A 14,693-nucleotide genomic window follows, 5' to 3' on the forward strand; every position below is an offset into this window, starting at 1 on the left:
AGGGGTTACTTTTTTTTTTAGAACGGGCGTTTGGCTTTTTAGTGATAACAACCAAAGGCGGCTAAAAGCCGTTCGAGAGGGGACATCCAACCCCCCTCCCGCCGCTCTTCCTGTCCCACTGGTAGACCTGAGCCACCAGTCGGCATGTCCGCCGCCTAGGTTGAGACCTGAACAAAGCCAGATTTGGTTTGGTTCGGGTCTCCGATTTGAAATCCCAACGGCACCGATTTATAAAAAAAAAATAACAGTATTCAGAATCGCTGATTTTGGCTTTCTGAATACTTGTAAGTTCAAAAGGAGGGTCTTTTAGACCCCTGATCCCTAACTTTTGCTCAAACCAATCAATATACGTTTATTGGGATTTTTTTTACCAAAAATATGTAGAAGAAGACATATTGGCCTAAACTGATGAAGAAATTAGATTTCTTACATTTTTTTGGATATGTTTTATAGCAGAAAGTAAAAAGAAAAATGTTTTTTTTTTTTTTTCAAAATTGTCAGTCTTTTTTTGTTTATAGCGCAAAAAATAAAAACCGCAGAGGTGATCAAATACCACCAAAAGAAAGTGAAAGTGAACCTTGCGGGGCTGAAGTGGTCAATGGTGATCAGTGCTAAAAATATGCACTGTAACTGTACTAATGACACTGGCTGGGAAAGGGTTAACATCAAAGGGCGATCAAAGGGTTAAATGTGTTCCTAGGGCAGTGATGGCGAACCTTGGCACTCCAGATGTTTTAGAAGTACATTTCCCCATGATGCTCAACTACACTGTAGAGTGCATGAGCATCATGGGAAATGTAGTTCCAAAACTTCTGGGGTGCCAAGTTTTGCCATCACTGGTCTAGGGAGTGCTTACTGTGTGGGGGAGGTGCTTGTACTGTGGGAAGGCAGAGATCCATGTTCCTGTTTTGAGAAACACAGGATCACTGTCTCCCCTCCTCACAGAACGGCGCTCTGCCTGGTTTACATAGGTAGATCCCCTTTCTGTCTCTTGCGAATGATCGGATGTCGTCTGCTGGACCCACTGATTGCCTCCCTCTGTGTCCAATTACAGCGGAAATGGGGATGTTGAGGGCACCTACAGGTATGTGATTCTGTGCAGAGGAGTTTCTGTCAGTAAATTTTGTAAATAAGTAATTTTTCTCCACTGATGGGTGCTGATGAGGCTGCACTGATGAGGAGGCACGAATATGCCACACTTATGGACACTGATAGGTGGCATTGATATGTGGCACTGATGATTACTGATGGGTGGCACTGGTGGGCACTGATTGTCGGCACTGATGGGCAGCAGTGATGGGCATTTATGGGCAGCACTGATAGCCAGCACCGACTGGCATCACTTTTGGCACTGGTGGGCATTAATTGTCGGCATTGATGGGCAGCAGTGATGTGCATTGATGGGCAGCACTGATAGCCAACACTGACTGGCATCACTATTGGCCACTGATTGCTGGCACTGGTGGGCACTCAATTGTAATTGGGCACTGATTATCAGTGCCCTGATTACATACCTAGCAAGATCGCCTACGGCCATATCACCCTGAATGCGCCCTCGATCTCGTCTGATCTTGGTTGCTAAGCAGGGTCGGGCCTGGTTAGTACATGGATGGTATGCCGCCTGGGAATACCAGGTGGCGTAGGCTTTTTTTTTAATATGTTGTTGGTGTCAACGACCTGTTTTATTTTTCTGTTTGTTTGCCGAGGTGACCATCTTGGCGTTTGTCAAGAAGGTTGAGAGTGGCCAGCAAGATCGCCTACGGCCACATCATCCTGAATGCGCCCGATTTCGGCTGATCTTGGATGTTAAGCAGGGTCGGGCCTGGATAGTACCTGGATGGGAGATCGCCTGGGAATACCAAGTGCTGTAGGCTTTTATTTAATATGTTGTTGGAGTCGACGACCCGTTTTATTTTTCTGCTTGTTTGCCGAGGTGACCATCTTGGCGTTTGTGAAGAGGGTTGAGAGTGGCCAGCAAGAGCACCTATAGCCACAACACCCTGAATGCGCCCGATCTCGTATGATCTCAGATGCTAAGCAGGGTCAGTCCTGGTTAGTACCTGGATGGGAGACCGCCTGGGAATACCAGGTGCCGTAGGCTTTTTTTCAATATGTTGTTGGAGTCAAAGACCTGTTTTATTTTTCTGCTCGTTTTCCGAGTTGACCATCTTGGTGTTTGTCAAGAACGAGAGGCCCGGGAACGAGAGGAGCGAATCGGAGATAGGGAAAGGGCCTACCTGACAGTGTGGTAAGGGTACAGAAAGGGTTAAGTAAGTAAGGAGCTAGAAGGTGGGGGTGGCTAGAAAAGAACTGGAGGGGAGGAGATTGCAGGTAAGGAAAGGAAGGGGGAGGAGTTAGAGCCTTCACTTGGGAGGTGAAGGAGAGGAAATTCCCGCCCACCCTCCCTGAATGTTGTAGGTGTTGTGTCTTGTGTTCATTTTATTGCCTTTCAGGTGTTCTGGAGGATTCGTCATGGCAGCGTTCTTTGCGGCGGTGGGGTGGTCTTGTATGGTGGTAACTGACCCAGGAGATGGAAGTGTGGGAGACTCAATAGGGACATGGGCTCCCTTTGGTTACAGCTAACACGGGCTAGCGGAGGATGGAAGGTGGACACTGCAGGTAGCGAGTTGTCTCTGGGCTGAAGTTATCACGGCCGGAGGCCTAGTATGTTAGCCAGCATGACTAAAATTGAGTTTATTGGATTTTTTTTCCCATAACAAAAAGCAGAAAATATTATTTTCTTTCAATATTTTAGATTTTTCCGTTTATGTCGCAAAAAAAAAGTAATTGCAGGGGCAATGAAATACCTTCAAAATAAAGCTCTATTTGTGGGAAAAAAGGATGACCTACGTAACCCACAATGACCTACCCGACATACATACACTGACCTACCCGACATACATACACTGACCTACGTGACCCACACTGACGTACACGACACACTATGACCTACACTGACCTACCTGACATGCATACACTGACCTACACGACACACACTGACATACACTGACCTACCTGACACACACTGACCTGGTACTTGATATACAAACTCTGATGTACCTACCTGACCAGGAGGAGATAGACTTCATGTGTTCAGGTACTGCAGCAGCAGCTCATCCGTGGTGCTGGTGTGCAAGGCAGCCAGAGGAGAAGAGGAGAGCCGCCCGCCTAAGTGGGTATTGATGTGGTGCGGCCGCCGCATTGTCATTTCTGCCTTCTTCCTGCTCCAGCACAGCAAGCTGGGAGAGGACTAAGATTGGAGGAGTGTAGGCTAAGGGAACCGCTGCGAATGCTGCTCAGGGTGGCGGCGTCACCCCTTTCTCTCCCTCCTGGGCTCTACACTCCATGCTGCCACAACAGCGGCGGGACAATTCAGACCAGAAGTTGTAGGCCAGGCCCCACGAGCACTAGCGTGGAGGAGGAGGAAGTGCAATCCTCCTCTGCTTTGAATGTTGGGCCGTGTGGGCACAGTGGGCAGTGACGTTAATGGTTGCTAGCCACCAGGCGGCTATAGCACCCAGTGACCAAGAGTAAAGTCAGGTGGAAACATGGCAGAGCTAAAGCTGGAGCTGGAGCCGGAGCCAGCCCGACCATGGCTCAGTCTGCCCCTGTTCCCTGCATTCTGGACCGAGACGAGAGACTCTGGGCTATTGGTCCCAGACTCGGGCCACCCCCTAAAGATGCCTCTGTTCATCCCCAAAGTGGGGAAGTACATCAGAGTGCAATGGTCGGCAAGTGGTTAAAGCAACGCAGTGCCGAATCGCAAAAAGTGCTCTGGTCTTTGGCCAGCCAAATGGTCCAGCGCTGAAGTGATTAAATGCCCAAAATGGTCCTTGGTGACTAAAAAAGGCACACTACTGACCTTTGAATGCCAAAAAGGTCCTCGGTGACCAAAAACAGCTGGGTGTGCTGTTTTTTTTCACTGGGGCCCATTTTTGGCCTCCAAGGACCAGGAGTGCTGTTTTTGGTCACCAAAGATAATATTTAGCCTACAAGGGCCGGGCTTTTTTTGGTCACCATTTTTGGTATTCAATGTTTGGTTGTTTGTATTGCACAGTGACCTTTCTGTAACCTCTAGCCTCCATCTGCTGTGATTTATTTCAATGTACAGTAGGTAAAAGTACCTCTGCCGGGTTAGCCCCCCCATATCAATATTTAAAAAAAATATTATTCAGTTTGTTAGATCTTTTTTTGATCAGGTTAGATCAACTGTTGTTTGCGTTAGATCTCACACAGAAGAAGCAATATTAACAGCTACAGTATTTGCAGTGGGGGCTAACCCGTCATCAGCCCGCTTTATCAAATTTTATGGCCAAAAATCATTCAGGCTGATAAATATTTGTTAGATCCGGTAAGATCAAGTGGTTTTAATGTTAGATCTCACATAATTAGAGACTTATTAAAAGATTAAGGAGGGGGGCTGCTCCCTCCCCTTATCTCCTTTCCCATCAAAATAGAGTTATTAGGTGGTACATATGGACGGGTTAGTCCCCCACATGCAATTCTGGCCAGAAAAAAATATTCATTCAAACCGGTAAGATCAAGTGGTTTTGACGTTGGATCTCACATAATTAGAGACTTATTAAGTGACTAATGAGGGGGGTTGCACCCCCTTAATAAATTTTCTGGCCAAAAACCATTCAGGCTCATAGATATCCCTTCGATCTGGTAAGATCAAGTGGTTTTAACGTTAGACCTCACATTATTTCAGAGATATTCCACATCAAAATAGAGATATTAGGTGGTACATATGGAAGGGTTAGTCCATCCACATGCAATTTTCTGGCCAAAAATCATTCCGGCTTATAGATAATCGTTAGATCCGGTAAGATCTCGTGGTTTTAACGTTAGATTTCACATAATTTCAGAGATATTCCACTTTAAAATGGAGATATTAGGTGGTACATAAGGACGGGTTCGCCTCTCCTTCTCAAATTTTCTGGCCAAAAACCATTCAGGCTAATAGATATTCCTTAAATCCGGTAAGATCAAGTGGTTTTAACCCCTTCCCGCCGAGCGTACGCAGATCTGCGTACTCGGCTTCCGGGGGGTATACTGGGATGATGCCCGCACCTGCAGGCATCATCCCGGTACCGTTTTTTACAGCGGGCGATTGGCTTTCCAGCCATAACAACCGATGCGGCTAAAAGCCGCTCGGCTGTTATGCCGGAGGAGCGGGAGGGGACGTCCCCCCCTCTCGCCGCCTCTCGCCGCTGTTACCGGTGCTCCCGCTCGATCAGCAGCACCGATTAGCGATCCGTCGGCTCTGGCTGCTGGGGAGGAACTGGAACGAAGCCGTAATCAGCTTCGTTCCAGTCTCCTCATCGTAAACACGGAAGCGACGTCATGACGTCACTTCCCGTTTACTCGGCTGCCAATGGCGCCGGTTTTAAAAAAATATCTGGTATTCAGAATCGCCGTTTTCGGCGATCTGAATACATTGAAGTGTAAAGGAGGGGTGGGGGGTCTTTTAGACCCCCGATCCCTCCATAAAGAGTACCTGTCACCACCTATTACTGTCACAAGGGATGTTTACATTCCTTGTGACAGCAATAAAAGTGATCAAATTTTTTATTTTTTTAAAAAAACAATCTGGTAATTTTAAAATAAATAAAAAAAAAAAAAATTTTCAAAGCGCCCGCCGTCCCCGCGAGCTCGCGAAGCAAAGAAAACGCATACGGAAGTCGCGCCCGCGTATGTAAACGGTGTTTAAATCACACATGTGAGGTATCGCCGCGATCGTCAGAGCGAGAGCAATAATTCTAGCAGTAGACCTCCTCTGTAACGCTAACCTGGTAACCGTAAAAATTTTTTAAAGCGTCGCCTATTGAGATTTTTAGGTACCGTACTTTGTCGTCAATCTACAAATGCGCGCAATTATAAAGTGTGACATGTTTGGTATCTATTTACTTGGCGTAACATTATCTTTCACATTACGCAAACAAATTGGGCTAATTTTACTGTTTTGTTTTTTTTTTATTCATGAAAGTGTCCCTTTTCCCAAAAAGTTGCGTTTAAAACACCACTGCGCAAATACCGTGTGACATAAAATATTGCAACAATCGCTGTTTTATTCTCTAGAGCCTCTGCTAAAAAAATATATATAATGTTTGGGGGTTCCAAGTAATTTTCTAGCAAAAAATATGGATTTTAACTTGTAAACACCAAATTCCAAAAATAGGCTTAGTCATGAAAGGGTTAATGTTAGATCTCCCATCATTTCAGAGATATTACACATCAAAATACAAATATTATGTGGTACATATGGACGGGTTAGCCCCCCCACATGCAATTTTCTGCCCAAAAATCATTCAGGCTAATAGTGTCAGAAACCATGAATCAGACCGAGACAGAAGTACAATTAAATCACACTTGTTTATTAAATAAAAATAAAAAGGTAAGTAGAGAAAGCGTAGTCAAAGCATAGCCAGACTCCAGCAACCGGATCGAGTAGTCAGCCAGGCCAGAGTTCAATAAACAGATCGGGTAATCAGCCAGGCCAGAAGTCAGGGATCCAAGTAAAACAGCAGCAAGCAGGAAAAGGAGCCAGAAGGGATGACAGCAAGCCAGTCTTTAAACAGAACCGCAGGAGATGGTTTCTTGTGATGTGACCAAGGCAAAGGCAGAGATGAAGTCAGCTGGACAGCTTTAAGTAGGCAGGTCAGACGAGCATGATCAGGAACAGCTGGTAACTGTGGAGAGAGATGAGAGCTGGCAATTAGCCGACAAGAGCAAGTGGTTTTAACGTTTGATCTCACATAATTACAGAGATATTCCACATCATAATAGAGATAATAGGTGGTACATAAGGAAGAGTTAGCCCCCCTTATCAAATTTTCTGGCCAAAAATCATTCAGGCTAATAGATATTCGTGAAATCCGGTAAGATCAAGTGGTGTTAACGTTACCTAACGGATCTCAACCAGCGTCAGTCTGCCCCAGTCAGCTCTTTAGAGCGGGCTAGGGGAGAATGAACACAGGGGGACTCTTATGACAATACATATAAAAATACATCTAACATTTTCCACAACGTGCCACCAGAGCCAGATTTACAGTCCACACCCATGGACTCACAAAGATCCCAGCCAGTGACTAGATCTCACTCTCTACCCCTTGCTGAAGATGAAAACAGTGAGGATAAAGAGAAAGATTGTCTGTGGCCATCTCAAATGTCAGGGCCTGCCAACTCCCCTTTTCTCCTCCTTCCAAGGTGACTGAGGTGACTCTCAGGCCAGAGGATCCTGAGTTTGGACCTTAAAGTCCACCTTTTGAAGAGTTGCAAGACCCTCAATCTTACCTGCTGACAACAGACCCCTAAGACTTTCCATCCTTCATTGAGGAAACTGAAGCTGATATGCAGGAAGAAGAGACCAGTGTGCCTGTAACCCCAGTACCTAAAAAACAGCAAGAGCAAAGGGTTATTCACCCACCCAAAAGACTGCTCTGAGGAGGTCGTTCTCATTGTAAAAAGGACTCTTGAAGTAACTGACCCTTCCACCGCAGATTTGGTGGTGGCAGGGCTGGTGCAAGGACTTTTGACATCCGAGGCAAAAAAGACCTTTTGCCACCCCTGTCTCCACCCCTGACTCCACCCCCTTTCCCCTGCCCATGTAAACCTCACCTTTTTAATGAAGTGCCCATCGAATCCAGCCTCACCAGCGCCCATCAAATGCAGCCTTACCAGTGCCCATAAATGCTACATCACCAGCGTCCATCAAAAGCAGCCTTACCAGCATCCATCTATGCAGCCTCACCAGCGCCCATCAAATACAGCCTCACCAGAGCCCATCAAATACAGCCTCACCAGAGCCCATAAATGCAGCCTACCAACACCCATCAATGAATGTTTGCTTGCTTCAATTCATTTGTGAGAGGAGATGCAGCACAGTATACACCTGTATCTACCTTTTATTGCTGGTGTTCTCTAATACAGGTATCTGCAGGAGTTAAAGTTGGTGTTGTATGCCTCCAGCACAGTATACACCTGAAGATACCCCTTATTGCTGGTGTTGTCTGTTGCTTATCTTGCATATTAGCCTTTAAAATTAGCACTTTTGATTTCGAACGTTCGAGTCCGATAGACTTTAATAGGGTTCTAAAGTTCGTACAAATTTTTGGTCCGTTCAAAGTTTCTGGTGTTCGGCTCATCCCTAATACAGAAGGATAAGGAGAAGGAGGAGAAGGAGAAGGAGAAGAACTGAGATAGAGAAGGAAAGGGAGAAGGAGAAGAACTGAGATAGAGAAGGAGAAGAACTGAGATAGAGATAGTGTCAGGGCTGATTACCCGATCTGGTTAATGAACTGTGGACTGGCCGACTACCTGATCTGGCTACAGGACTCTGGCTATGCTTGACTACGCTTTTTTCTATTTACCTTTTTATTTTTATTAATAAACAAGTGTGATTTGATTGTACTACTCTAAGTCTGTGTCATGGTTTCTGACAGTACACAAAAGCCATGAATTCAGAAGATACAGTCAATCCGCTTGTTGGTAATATTTTTTCCAGATTAGATAAGCAAGATCACCGCATGGACCAGTTTGCCTTGGCGTTAAAAACGCTCCTGAATCGCACGGCTCACCTGGAATCCCCCACGGTGGCTGCTCTGTCCCTGCTGCTGCGCCAGTCTCTGTGCAGGCACCCGCCTCGAGTATTACCTCTAAGAGGTATGTCTGGTTCTGCTCCACTTCCCAAGTGATTTGGGGGCGATCCAGTTCAATGCAGAGGGTTTCTCAATCAGGTTGAGATATACTTTGAAATGCTGCCCCAGGCTTTTCCCACGGACAGAAGCAAAGTAGGTTTCGTGATATCTTTTCTTTCTGAGAGAGCCTTTGGCCTGGGCTAACCCTCTATGGGAGACGCAAAAACCTGTTTCCTGAGTTACCCTCAGTTTGTGGCCTCCTTTAAAAGCCCGAGATATACCCACTGAGCTGGAGAGCTTGATCTCGTTTGCCATTCTCATTAACTCCAGACTCAGAGAAAGACTTTCTCTTAAGGAGCGCTTGCGGAAGCCTCCTGTACGTTTGCCTCTGAGCTTTGTAGTCCCACCCATGCCTCCCTCACCTCCCATGCCTCCTGGTACCAAGTTGGTCAGTGAAGATGAACCCATGCACCTGGGCTTTACGCGTCTCTCTGCGGATGAGAGAGCCTTTAGGAGGAGGGAGAGATTGTGCCTTTATTGTGGCCAGGCAGGTAACTTTTTGAGGTCTCGTCCTACCCGTCCAGGAAACGCCCGAACCTTGAGGTCCTGTCATGGACAGACCTTGGTCACCCTTTCTTGGGCTGAGTCGTCCATCGAGATACAGGCTCTAATCGACTCTGGGGCTGCAGGCCTGTTTAATGCTGCTGCATTTGTTTCGCAGCACTCGATTTCGCTGCAGCTGCGTGAGACTCCACTTGCCATTGTGGCTCTTGACGGGAGACCTTTGCAGCCTGCCCATGTGACTCATGAGACCATTCCGTTGTCTATGGCCGTAGGGGCTCTTCACCATGAGATAATCCAATTCCAAGTCCTCACCCAGATTTCCGCTGATTAGTGGTTAACCCTGGTTACAGAGGCACAACCCCTCTTTTGATTGGCTCCGTGCTGAGGTTCTCTCCTGGTCACCACAATGCAGTGAGACATGCTTCCTGAAGGTATCCAAGGTCCTGTGCACCGCTTCACTCCCCTCCTTGCCAGAGGAGTACCGTGATTTTGGCGATGTCTTTGATAAAGGTCAAGCTGGTAGTTTGCCTCCACACCGGCCTTATGATTGCGCAATTGACCTTCAACCTGATGCAATACCTCCTCGTGGCCGGGTTTACCCTTTGTCGGTCTTGGAGGATAAGGCCATGGAGGAGTATGTTGCTGACGCACTTTCTCGAGGTTTCATCTGCAAGTCCTCGTCTCCTGCTGGTGCTGGTTTCTTCTTTGTGAAAAAGAAGAGCGGTGAACTGAGACCTTGTTGAAATTTTAACAAAAAATAAATATATATATATATATATATATATATATATATATATATATATATATATATATATATATATATATATATATATATATATACACACACACACACACACACATATATACATATATATGTCAAGGTTGGCTTAGCCCTTCTTCCTCTGGGCTGGCCGCTCAGCTGTCGGCTAATAGCCAGTTCTCTTCTCTTTCCACAGTTACCAGCTGTTCCTGATGATGCTCGTCTGACCTGCCTATTTAAAGTCTTCCTGCTCACTTTTTTATTTGCCTTTGCGTTGGTCACATCACAAGGAACCATCTCCTGCTGCTTGTTTCAAGACTGGCTTGCTGACATCCCTCCTGGCTTCTTATCCTGCTTTCAGTTGCTCTCCTTGGATCCCAGGCCCGACCCTGCTTAGCATCCGAGATCAGACGAGATTGGGCGCATTCAGGGTGATTTGGCTGTAGGCAATCTTGCTGGCCACTCTCAACCCTCTTGACAAACGCCAAGATGGTCACCTCGGCAAACAAGCAGAAAAATAAAACAGGTCATCGATGCCAACAACATATAAAAAAAAAGCCTACGGCACCTGGTATTCCCAGGCAGCCTACCATCCATGTACTAACCAGGCCCGACCCTGCTTAGCAACCGAGATCAGACGATATCAGGCACATTCAGGGTGATGTGTCCGTAGGTGATCTTGCTGACCAATCTCAACATGACCCGTGTAGATAAGACGTACCTCCTTGTTGACCAACCTGCTGTACCTTCGTTACACCCCACCCAATACCCCTATCAACGTAACTATAAAAACGAGACCACACTTTCTTTTTGGGGTATAACCGGCCATAGCAGCCTTTTATTTAAAATATATAAAATATATAAAACATGTATCAAACTTCAAACCATAAATAACAAACTTCAGAAAATATCAGTTTACCAGGTGGTCTTGTACAGCACTTCCCCACATAAATTTTACCACTTTTACACTGCGGCCTGGCTAACGTACTAGGCCTCTGGCTGTGATAACTTCGGCCCGGAGACAACTCGCTACCTGCAGTGTCCACCTTCCATCCTCCGCTAACCCTTGTTAACTGTAACCAAAGGGAGCCCATGCCCCTAATGAGTCTCCCACACTTCTATCTCCTGGGTCAGTTACCACCATACAAGACCACCCCACCGCCGCAAAGAATGGTGCCATTCCAAATCGGTAGCCCTTCCCATAGGTTTTGATCCCACTGATTTAGCCCTTATTAAACAAAACTACTCCTTTACATGGGCCACCTCCCACATACCCTACCTGGGAGTGGGGCTGCCCGGAAATTTTCGTGACCTTTGGGGTTAATTATCCCCCATTGATTAGAAAGCTTAAAAATACTATTAAAAGCTGGCTCTCTTTACATATCCCCTTTATAGGGAGAATCACTGCGCTAAAAATGGTCATCCTTCCCAGGCAGCTATATCTGTTTCGCTCCCTACCGGTTAGGCTTTCTAAATCTTTTCTCCTCAACCTTCAGTCCCATTTTAACAGTTTCATTTGGAATAATAGGTCGCCCAGGTTTGCCAAGGGTGTCCTATACAGCTCTATGAGAAGTGGAGGCCTAGGGGTTCCTCAAATCTGGTTGTATTATCTTACCTGCAGATTTACGCAACAAGCACAATGGTCGATCCCTAATTCCAGAGTTCCTTGGGTGCGTTTTGAGAGTGATTCGATAGCACCCTTTTATCTCCAGGGCCTTATGTGGTCAACCCATCGACCTCACTCAACCTTATGCACGCTTAACACTATGGTAGCAGACAGCCTGCAACTGTGGCATTGCTACAAGCACAAATACAACCTCACTTCGGAGAGCTCTGTGGGCGCCTCTTACCTGGGCGATCCTAGGTTCCCCCCAGCCTATCTCCATCCTGAGTCTTTCAGATTGTGGGTTCAATGCAAGCTTACTCAGTTAAGGGACTTCGTTACGGGTTCTGATTTCATTCCCTTCGCAGTATTACAGACCCAGCACCAACTCCCCGACGGGGAACTTTTCAGATACCTGCAAATCCGTCACTTCTTTCTCTCCCATTACAGACTCCGGTCCCAGGTCCAACTCACCATCTTTGAGGATTTATGTTTTAACTTCCCACGCCAAAAAGGCCTGATTTCCCTGATCTATAAAGCTCTAGAGGGACTTACAATGGTTCAGACTCTGAAGTATAGATCACAATGGGAACAGGAACTTGCACTAGGGGCCGGTGTTGTGGACTGGGAGGAGGGATGGGACAACATGTGTAAATGCACCAGATCCTTAACAATTAGGGAAACAGCTATTAAAGTAATTACTAGATGGTACTACACTCCGGTACGTTTGCACAAGATTTATGTTCATACATCCCCCAACTGTTTTAGAGGTTGCAATCACCAAGGCACCTTTGTTCACATTTTTGGGGAATGTGACCGGATTCGGCCAGTTTGGCAGGAGATTTTGAGATTGATAGACAAGCTCGCTGGTCGAGCGATGTCCCTTACTTACCACCACGGTCTTCTCTTCCAAACCCCACAGGACACCCCTAAACCTCTAGTGAGGCTCGTCCATTCCATCTCTGTTTCTATGCTATGGACTATAGCGTTACATTGGAAGTCCTCTTCGATCCCTTTATCTCAGGTTCTCTCACGCATTGATCAAGTAATGCTGACTGAAAAGATTTTCCATACTTTGCAGGACACGACTCATATACATGACCTAAAGTGGAACCCATGGTTCCTATTTAGATTACAAAAATGATCACACCGGCGATTTTTTTTTTTTTATCTCTTGCCTATCTGAAAAAAAAAAAAAAGAACTAAGGAATAAAAAATTAATAAAAGAAATTCTATTTTTATTATTTTTGTTTTTTTTCTTCTCTCTCTTTTCTTTCTTTCTAGACTTCTCATTTCTTTCTTTGTGTTGTCTATTCTTATACATTACAAATATGAAGGTCAGGACATTGACTATTTTTGCTTTCCCTCTATTACGATTTTTCATTGGATGTAAGATCTATGCCACTGTAGAATCCTATGGTCTGTTCGCCATTTTATTATAATCTTGTCATCCAACTGCATATGATGTCTATGTCATTTGATCCTTTTTACTGACGCTGTTTTCTATTTATCGCTTTAATAAACCTTTTTGAAAACAAAAAAGAATGCTGCCATAACGAATCCTCCAGAACACCTGAAAGGCAATAAAATTAACACAAGACACAACTCCTACAAGATTCAGGGAGGGTGGGCGGGAATTTCCTCTCCTTCACCTCAGGAGTGAAGGCTCTATCTCCTCCCCCTTCCTTTCCTTAACTGCAATCTCCTCCCCTCCAGTTCTTTTCTAGCCACCCCCACCTTCTAACTCCTTACTTATTAACCCTTTCTGTACCCTTACCACACTGTCATGTAGGCCCTTTCCCTATCTCCGCTTCGCTCCTCTGGTTCCCAGGTCTCTCTTTCTTGACAAACGCCAAGATGGTCACCTCGGCAAACAAGCAGAAAAATAAAACAGGTCGTCGACGCCAACACCATATTAAAAAAAAGCCTACGGCACTGGGTATTCGCAGGCGGTCTCCCATCCAGGTATTAACCAGGCCCGACCCTGCATAGCATCTAAGATTAGACAAGATCAGGCGCATTCAGGGTCATGTGGCCATAAACAATCCTGCTAGCCACTCTCAACCCTCTTGAAAAACACCAAGAAGGTCACCTCGGCAAACAAGCAGAAAAATAAAACAGGTCGTCGACGGCAACTACATATTTAAAAAAAGCCTACGGCACTTGGTATTCCCAGACGGTCTCCCATCCAGGTACTATCCAGGCCCGACCCTGCTTAGCATCCAAGATCAGACGAGATCGGGCGCATTCAGGATGATGTGGCCGTAGGCGATCTTGCTGGCCACTCTCAACCCTCTTGACAAACGCCAAGATGGTCACCTCGGCAAACAAGCAGAAAAATAAAACAGGTCGTCGACGGCAACAACATATTTAAAAAAAGCCTACGGCACCTGGTATTCCCAGGCGGCCTACCATCCATTTACTAACCAGGCCCGACCCTGCTTAGCAACCGAGATCAGACGAGATCGAGCGCATTCAGGGTGATATGGCCGTAGGTGATCTTGCTAGGTATGTAATAAGGGCACTGATAATCAGTGCCCAATTCCAATTGAGTGCCCACCAGTGCCAGCAATCAGTGGCCAATAGTGATGCCAGTCAGTGCTGGCTATCAGTGCTGCCCATCAATGCCACCCATTAATACCCACCAGTGCCAATAGTGATGCCAGTCAATACTGGCTATCACTGCTGCCCATCAGTGCCGACAATCAGTGCCCACCAGTGCCACCCATCAGTACTCATCATTGCCACATATCAATGCCACCTATCAGTGTCCATAAGTGTGGCATATTCGTGCCTCCTCATCAGTGCAGCCTCATCAGCACCCATCAGTGAAGGAGAAAAATTACTTATTTACAAAATTTACTGACAGAAACTTAAAAAAAAAACTTTTTTTTTCAACATTTTTTGCCTTTTTAAAATTTATTTTAGGAAAAAAAAACCAGGAGTGATTAAATGCCACCAAGAGAAAGCTCTATCTGTGTAAAGAAAATTATAACAATTTCACATGGCTAAGCGCTGAAAGCTGAAAAATGGCCTGGGCAGGAAGGGGGTGAAAGTGCTCGGTATTGAAGTGGTTATGGACCCTGCTTTGTGCACTGGTCCAAATCATTTGGTGGAGGGGGGGGGG

The 14,693-nt window shown here is 45.9% G+C and overlaps 6 pseudogenes; 3 read left to right on the forward strand and 3 right to left on the reverse strand.

Moving 5' to 3' along the window:
- The first annotated feature begins 1,525 nt into the window (after positions 1-1,525).
- Positions 1,526-1,646, forward strand: LOC143931153 (5S ribosomal RNA; annotated as a pseudogene).
- A 109-nt stretch (positions 1,647-1,755) lies between these two features.
- LOC143932337 (5S ribosomal RNA) lies at positions 1,756-1,874 on the forward strand (annotated as a pseudogene).
- Positions 1,875-1,982: 108 nt separating this feature from the next.
- LOC143931194 (5S ribosomal RNA) lies at positions 1,983-2,101 on the forward strand (annotated as a pseudogene).
- Positions 2,102-10,519: 8,418 nt separating this feature from the next.
- LOC143931942 (5S ribosomal RNA) lies at positions 10,520-10,638 on the reverse strand (annotated as a pseudogene).
- Positions 10,639-13,717: 3,079 nt separating this feature from the next.
- On the reverse strand, positions 13,718-13,836 carry LOC143931657 (5S ribosomal RNA; annotated as a pseudogene).
- Positions 13,837-13,944: 108 nt separating this feature from the next.
- Positions 13,945-14,063, reverse strand: LOC143932196 (5S ribosomal RNA; annotated as a pseudogene).
- Positions 14,064-14,693: the final 630 nt, after the last annotated feature.

The sequence above is a fragment of the Lithobates pipiens genome, unplaced genomic scaffold (assembly GCF_037356315.1).
Source record: "Lithobates pipiens isolate NorthernLeopardFrog02 unplaced genomic scaffold, aLitPip1_a1.2 Scaffold_25, whole genome shotgun sequence".
Taxonomy (NCBI): domain Eukaryota; kingdom Metazoa; phylum Chordata; class Amphibia; order Anura; family Ranidae; genus Lithobates; species Lithobates pipiens.